Genomic DNA, 8,594 nt, shown 5'->3' with positions numbered 1-8,594 from the left:
GGAGTCAAGCAGGCCTTGCCCTTCCCACCAGTGCCCAGCAGCTTCCCGGAATCATTTTCCTCTCCCTTCCCCTTACTGTTTTCTCTTTCACTTCCCTAGGCTCTTTGGCTCGGACTGGCTGCAGAGGTTGATTGCATAATTATTTAACCCTGGTAAGAACAAAAGCTGTAAGCCAAATTGGGTATGCCAGCAGGTAGCAGGTATGGGAGAAGAATCATGGGGTGTATCTGACCCTCTTCCTCGCTTCTTGTGATGCTAAGTAAGTTATTTAACCTCTCTTAGCCCGCATGTCATCTGCTGCGAAACGGGAATAGTCATACCTGTTCATGGAGGTGTTGTTACGAGGTTTAAAAATATAATCAGGCCAGGTGTGGTGGCTTATGCCTGTAATCCCAGCACTTTTCGAGGCTGAAGCGGGCGAATCACTCGACCAGGAATCTGAGACCAGCCTGGCCAACGTGGTGAAACCCCACCGCTACTAAAAATACAAAAAAATTAGCGGGGCATGGTGGCACACGCCTGTGATCCCAGCTACTCAGGAGGCACGAGATTCACTCGAACCTGGGAGGCAGAGGTTGCAGTGAGCCAAAATCATGCCACTGTACTCCAGCCTAGACGATAGAGTGAGACTCCATCTCAAAAAATAAATAAATTTAAAAATAAAATCGCGCCGGGCGCGGTGGCTCAAGCCTGTAATCCCAGCACTTTGGGAGGCCGAGGCGGGTGGATCACGAGGTCGAGAGATCGAGACCATCCTGGTCAACATGGTGAAACCCCGTCTCTACTAAAAGTGCAAAAAATTAGCTGGGCATGGTGGCACGTGCCTGTAATCCCAGCTACTCAGGAGGCTGAGGCAGGAGAATTGCCTGAGCCCAGGAGGCGAAGGTTGCGGTGAGCCGAGATCGCGCCATTGCACTCCAGCCTGGGTAACAAGGGCGAAACTCCGTTTCAAAAAAATAAATAAATAAAATAAAATAAAATAAAATCATATATCTATGCAAAGCACCTGATGCCTGCATGGTAGGCACCATGGAACATATGGTTGCTAATGTGGCTATTACCAACCTGAATCAAAGAACTCTTAGAAAAAAAGATCTGAGATGCATTCTCAAACTCCCTTATTAGTAGTGATGAACTTTATTGAGTCTTCTCCCCAGACTTTCCAAATTAGTCCCTCTCAGATTAAGGCCCAGGAAACACACTTGGCAGCTGCCCCAGGTAACTCTGATCACACTTTGAGAAACATTAGGCCAAGGCTTTGATGAGCGAGACAGGCACAACTGCACTGTCTGATTCTCCTACTCAGGCAGTCAGTCGTTTGTATTGCACCATACCACAGGTCGGCTAAGGTTTGGTTGATCTAAGCAAGCCCCAGCCACATTTGGTTCTAAGCTGGGGTTTGCATCCAGGTGTGCTCCATATTCCCTCAACCTTCCTGGACCGGCGGGTCCCCAAAGCACGTTCCTCTCCTGTCACCATTGTTAACATTCCATCAGCCAAGCAAGTACAAGCCATACCCAACATCCATCGGGAGAAGGAATGAATACTGTAACATGCCTCAGAAGCATAAAGAAAAATTGGCCAGATGTGATGGCTCATGACTAATCCCAACACTTTGGGAGGCCGAGGTGGATGAATCGCTTGAGCCCAGGAGTTCGAGATCAGCCTGGCCAACATGGTGAAACCCCATCTCTACAAAAAATACCAAAATTAGCCAGGTGTGATGGTGTGTGCCTGTAATCCTAGCTACTCTGGAGGCTGAGGCAGCAGAATCGCTTGAACCTGGGAGTTGGAGATTGCAGTGAGCCAGGATCATGCCACTGCACTCTAGCCGGGGTGACATAGCCAAACTCTGTCTCAAATAAATAAATAAATAAATAAAGCCTTGTTTCGGCAAACCAGGAATCCGCACACAGAGCAAATCTGGCCCACAGCCTATTTTTGAACAATCCACAAGTTAGGAATGGCTTTTCCATTTTTTACGGCTTGTAAAGAAAAACAAAATAAACTTGCAACAGAGACCATATGTGGTCCACCAAGCTTAAAAAATTTACTACCTGGCACTTTAAGGGAAAGTTTGTTGATCTCTGCTATTTGCCATCAAAATGTCAAGGGTTTTTTTCTGTCCTTTGCCTTTCTGCACAAACAGAGGTGGGTGGTTTCATATTTTTGTTTGTTCTGAAGTTAAAAGGGATTTAAAGATGTTTCTAAGCCCTGGAATAGAAGCCAGTGGTGATAAAGGACGTAAACAGTTGGAAAAACAGAAGAGAGAGATGTTAATTAAAGGAAAATGGTCTTGAAGAAGAAGGGTTTGAAGAAGCAAGCAGAGGGGAGGAAAAATTGGTTTTCCTCTACCATCTTAGATTCATGGCAGCAGCCCCTGTAAGAAAACATAAAAACATACAAATGTATTTAATGCCTCTTTTCCATGGCATGAAGTCTACACAAGAAAATGAAAACCTGGCCAGGCACGGTGGCTCAAGCCTGTAATCCCAGCACTTTGGGAGGCCGAGGCGGGTGGATCACAAGGTCAAGAGATCGAGACCAACCTGGTCAACATGGTGAAACCCCGTCTCTACTAAAAATACAAAAAATTAGCTGGGCATGGTGGCACGTGCCTGTAATCCCAGCTACTCAGGAGGCTGAGGCAGGAGAATTGCCTGAACCCAGGAGGCGGAGGTTGCGGTGAGCCGAGATCATGCCATTGCACTCCAGCCTGGGTAACAAGAGCGAAACTCTGTCTCAAAAAAAATGACAATAAAGAGTCTTGGAGATTAAAAACAAAACACAAAAGATCAGATGGGGCCAGGTGTGATAGCTCATGCCTGTAATCCCAACACTTTGGGAGGCCAAGGCCGGAGGCTCACTTGAGGCCAGGAGTTCAAGAGCAGTCTGAGCAGTATGGTGAGACTCCAGCCTGGGTAACAAGAGTGAAACTCCGTCTCAAAAAAAAAAAAAAAGAAAGAAATTGATTTGTACAGTTGTATTTTCTGTCACTGGATTATTTCTTTGTGATGTGAATCTTTTGCTATGATATTTTAGGTTGGGAAAGAAGAAGGGACATGTTCTGTGAACCTGAAGGAGAGACACTGTCATAACAAAGCAAACTGGGAAATGTAGCAACGTTAGGCTGGGCCAGTGGCTCACACCTATAATCCTAACACTTTAAGAGACCAAGGCAGGAAGGTCGCGTAAAACCAGGAGTTTGGCTGGGCGAGGTGGCTCATGCCTATAATCCCAGCACTTTGGGAGGCCGAGGCAGTCGGATCACCTGAGGTCAGAAGATCAAGACCATCCTGGCTAAGATGGTGAAACCCTGTCTCTACTAAAAATACAAAAAAGTAGCCATGCATGGTGGCATGCTACTGAGGAGGCTGAGGCAGGAGGATCACTTAAACCCGGGAGGAGGAGGTTGCAGTGAGCCAAGATTGTGCCAGTGTACTCCAACCTGGGCGACAGAGCAAGACTCCGTCTCAAAAAAAAAAGAAAAAAAACAGGAGTTCAAGACCAGCCTGGGCAATGTAGTGTGACCCTGTCTGTATAATTTTTTTTCTTTGAGCTTGAGAGGGTGAGGCTGCAGTGAGCTATGATCACACCACTACACTCCAGCCTGGGTGACCAAAAAAAAAAAAAAAAAAATAGGTAGCAACCTTAAGGGGAATGGATGTTTTTGTCACCCATTTATCAAGGTCCTTGGGATGCTAATTGTCGATGCAGATGGCCCCCTTCTGAGCAATGTTTCTGGGGGCCTCTCAGGCCATAGTGCAGTGAGCAGTGCTGCTTTTCCCTCTGCCCATCTGCCACTGCCCACCCTCCCTGCAACCCCTCCCCACCTCTCACCCATCAGAAAGCGAGAAGTCGGTAGTAGGAATATTTTCTTTGCTGACATCCTCATCCTTTAGGGGTCCTGGGGAAGTGTCTGCAGAGATTTAAAAAAAAGAAAAGAAAAGAAATTAATCCATTCTCTAGAGAGGGTCGGCCAGGCGCAGGAGTTCACGCCTGTAATCCCAGCACTTTGGGAGGCTGAGCCGGGTGGATCACCTGAGATCAGGAGTTTAAGACCAACTTGTCCAATGTGGTGAAAACCCATCTCTACTAAAAATACAAAAATTGCCGGGCTCGGTGGCTCAAGCCTGTAATCCCAGCACTTTGGGAGGCCGAGGCGGGTGGATCACGAGGTCAAGAGATCGAGACCGTCTTGGTCAACATAGTGAAACCCCGTCTCTACTAAAAATACAAAAAACTAGCTGGGCGTGGTGGCGCGTGCCTGTAATCCCAGCTACTCCGGAGGCTGAGGCAGGAGAATTGCCTGAGCCCAGGAGGCAGAGGTTGCGGTGAGCTGAGATCGCGCCATTGCACTCCAGCCTGGGTAACAAGAGCGAAACTCCGTCTCAAAAAAAAAAAAAAATACAAAAATTAGCATGGCAGAAGGTGCCTGTAATCCTAGCTACTTGGGAGGCTGAGACAGGAGAATCACTTGAACTCAGGAGGCAGAGGTTTCAGTGAGTTGAGATCACGCCACTGCACCCCAGCCTGAGTGACAGAGTAAGATTCCACTGGAAAAAAAAAAAAAAAAAGAGGGTCTGCCTCAGCTGGCTGACAGCTTAATCTCCCCAGGGTTCCTAAACATTCTTTTTATTTATTTATTTATTTTATTTTATTTTATTTTTTTGAGATGGAGTCTCACTCTGTCGCCAGGCCGGAGTGCAGTGGCAAGATCCTGACTCACTGCAACCTCCTTGTCCCAGGTTCAAGCGATTCTCCTGCCTTGGCCTCCCGAGTAGCTGGGATTACAGGCACACGCCACCAAGCCAGCTAATTTTTGTATTTTTAATAGAGATGGGGTTTTATCATGTTGGCCAGGTTGGTCTCAAACTCTTGACCTCGTGATTCACCCACCTCGGACTCCCAAAGTGCTGGGATTACAGGCATGAGCCACCGTGCCCGGCCTATTTATTTATTTATTTATTTATTTTTGAGACAGAGTCTCGCTTTGTCACCAGGCACCAGGCTGGAGTGCAGTGGAACGATCTCAGCTCACTGCAACCTCTGCCTCCCAGGTTCAAACAATTCTCCTGCCTCAGCTTCCCGAGTAGCTGGGACTACAGGCTCCCTGGCTAATTTTTGTCTTTTTAGTAGAGACAGGGTTTCACCATATTCGTCAGGCTGGTCTCCAACTCTTGACCTTGTGATCCACCCGCCTTGGCCTCCCAAAGTACTGAGATTACAAGCATGAGCCACCGCGCCCTACCTTTGCTTCTTGATTTTTTATTTTTCCCATTGATTTTTATGCAAAAACGAAAGTGAGAACTCGCTCCTCTATGTGTACCCATCTCTCCATAGGGTGTCTTTGGGGCTCCAGGACCAACCTAAATGTTGGGAGTTATGTTATCATTGGAGTCACCAAGCTCATCCCTGACACCATCCTCATCACCATATCCCATTGCTCTCTCTCTTTTTTCTTTTTTTTTTTTTTTTTTTTTTTTTTTTTTTTTTTTGAGACAAAGTCTCGCTCTGTTGCCCAGGCTGGAATGATCTCGGCTCACTGCAACCTCTGCCTCCTGGGTTCAAGTGATCCTCCTTCCTCAGCCTCCTGAGTAGCTGGGATTACAGGCACACACCAGCATGCCTGGCTAATTTTTGTATTCTTCATACAGATGAGGTTTCACCATGTTAGCCAGGCTGGTCTCAAACTCCTGACCTCAGGTGATTTACCCGCCTCGGACTCCCAAAGTGCTGGGATTACAGGCCCGCCTGCCCCTGACCCCCCACCCCGTCTCTTCTCAGAACATCTCTGAAGTCATTTGTCAGTGATTTCCCATGCCCCGCTCCTCCGGCCTTTCATCCTGCGTTTCTCTGTGCCAGCCTACATTTGTTGGCCTCACAAGATTAAAGCTGCCGCAATGTCTCTATTCCACCCAGCCCAATGTCTGACTCTCAGAAGGTTGTGTTAATTTTCCATTGCTGCGTGACAAATCATCACTGCGGGGTATGATGGTGTGCACCTGTAGCCCCAGCTACCCAGAGGCTGAAGCCAGAGGATGGCTTGAGCCCAGGAGTTCCGGGCCATCTGTGCTATGCTGATCAGGTATCTGTGCTAAATTTGACATCAATGTGGTGACCTCTTGGAAGTGAGGGACCTCTAGGTTACCTAAGAAGGGGTGAATTGGCCCAAGCTGGAAAAGAGCAGGTCAGAACTCCTGTGCTGATCAGGAGTGGGATCGTGCCTGGGAATAGCCACTGCCCTCCAGCCTGGGTAACATAGTGAGACCCCATCTCTAAAAACAATAAACAAATTACCACAAGCACCGGATAGGTGTTGAAACCAGCACCTATTTATAAACTCACAGTTTTGTAGGTCAGAAGCGTGGGCAGGCCCATCTGGGTTCTCTGCGCTGGTATCACATGGCTAAGACCAAGATGTTGGCTAGGCTGGACTCTCAGGAAAAAGCTGCTTCCAAGTTCATTCAGCTTGTTGGCAAAATTCAGTTCCGTGCAGCTGTGAGACTGAAGTCCCTGGTACCTTGTGGGCCGTCAGCCAGGGGTCACTCTCAGCTCCTAGAGGCTACTCTTTGGTCCTTACCTGTGACCTCTTCCATCTTTAAGGTGCATCAAATTCTTCTCATGCTTTCAATCTCTCTGACCTCCCTTTTTGCCATCAACTGGATAAAACTCTCTGCTTTAATGGATTTGTGATTAGATTAGGCACCCCGGATAATCCCCCTTTGATTAACTCTGGGTCAATTGATTAGTGACCTTCACGACATCTGCAAGATCACTTTTTGTCAGGTAATGGAACATAATCAGGGTATTCCTAGACCATGGGATGAGAACAGGAAATTTCATGAGTGGGGTCATTTTAGGATTTTTTCTACCACAAGTGTCTCGGAATATATCCAAGAGCAAGAATTACTGGGGTTGGAGGATCTCCCCTAGGCAATTTCTGTCTACTGTCCTTGTCATGATAAATCCCGACCTGGCCCGTGGCCTGCTGACAACTGTGTAGACCTAACAGGATGCCGTGATCCCAGTTGGGCACCTCATGTACACAGTAGAGGGAGCTGAGACATACCAACACCCACAGCTGATTCTCTCTGGCCAGTCCAAGGGTTATCTAATGCACTAGCCCCTCAGCCACACTCAGAGATTTTGCCCTCCTGAATTGGGACAGAGATCATTCATGATCCTTCAGCTTTAAAAAACATCATTTCTCCCTCCCGAAAACTCATCCCCTAGAGCCTAGACTCTAGACTGGTCTAGAGTCCTTTGCTTGATAGTAAATCTTTTCGATTCACCCCTCAATCCTTGGTTTCTTTTTTTTTTTTTTTTTTTTGAGATGGAATTTTGCTCTTGTTACCCAGGCTGGAGTGCAATGGCGCGATCTCGGCTCACCACAACCTCCGCCTCCTGGGTTCAGGCAATTCTCCTGCCTCAGCCTCCTGAGTAGCTGGGATTACAGGCACGCGCCACCATGCCCAGCTAATTTTTTTTTGTATTTTTAGTAGAGACGGGGTTTCACCATGTTGACCAGGATGGTCTCGATCTCTTGACCTCGTGATCCACCCGCCCTGGCCTCCCAAAGTGCTGGGATTACAGGCTTGAGCCACCGTGCCCGGCCCCTAAATCCTTGGTTTCTTAGTCTTTTAATTTATATTTTGCTTGTTGGATCGGAGGCCTCCTTGCTCTTGGATCTTGTGTCCTTACCCATTGTTGCATACCCTCCCTGCACGCACAGCTCCCTTCCTTCTCCTCTCTGCAGCTCCCAAAGCCTTTCTGCTTCTCTACCTACAGGCGTGAGAACCTCTACTCACCAGCCCAGATGCCCCTATTTCTGTGTCTCGCCACAGATCTCTCTTGCTAACTCTGTATGTCAAATCCCTGGCACATGGCTGCAATCAGTTTATATCTTCAAATTGACTATATGCTTGAATGTATGCATGAATCGTGAGTTGAATCATCTAGTACTCTATCAGCACCACCAGACTGCCTCTCTGTTTATAGGACTGACCATTCATTCATTCATTTATTCATCCCCAGGAATACAAAGATAAATGTGAATAGAATAAACATTTTTCCTAGGCTGTTAAAGAATTTATGCTCAAGGCCGGGCGCAGTGGCTCACGCCTGTAATCCCAGCACTTTGGGAGGCCCAGGCGGGTGGATCACGAGGTCAAGAGATCAAGACTATTCTGCTCTACATGGTGAAACCCTGTCTCTACTAAAAATACAAAAATTAGCTGGGCATGGTGGCGCACGCCTGTAGTCCCAGCTACTCAGGAGGCTGAGGCAGGAGAATTGCTTGAACCCAGGAAGCGGAGGTTGCGGTGAGCCGAGATAGTGCCATTGCACTCCAGCCTGGGTAAAAAGAGCGAAACTCTGTCTCAAAAAAAAAAAAAAAAAAAAAGGAATTTGTGCTCAGTAGAAGATCTGGGGCATTTCATCCCTTTGGGTTAAGTTTCCTGAGCCCAAAAATGTCTTTCAGAATCAACTTCTGTGCTTGCTTTGGCAGCACATGTACTAAAATTGGAACACTATGATTCGCACGGCCCCTTTGCAAGGATGACACGCAAATTCGTAAAGCATCCCATAGTTTA

General features: G+C 47.4%; 1 pseudogene; it reads left to right on the top strand.

Moving 5' to 3' along the window:
* Positions 1-8,493: 8,493 nt before the first annotated feature.
* LOC120361709 (U6 spliceosomal RNA) lies at positions 8,494-8,594 on the top strand (annotated as a pseudogene).

Source organism: Saimiri boliviensis, chromosome 13 (assembly GCF_048565385.1).
Source record: "Saimiri boliviensis isolate mSaiBol1 chromosome 13, mSaiBol1.pri, whole genome shotgun sequence".
NCBI classification, from domain to species: domain Eukaryota; kingdom Metazoa; phylum Chordata; class Mammalia; order Primates; family Cebidae; genus Saimiri; species Saimiri boliviensis.
Note: the sequence above shows the minus strand (reverse complement) of the source record. Positions and strands in the feature narration are given on the sequence as shown.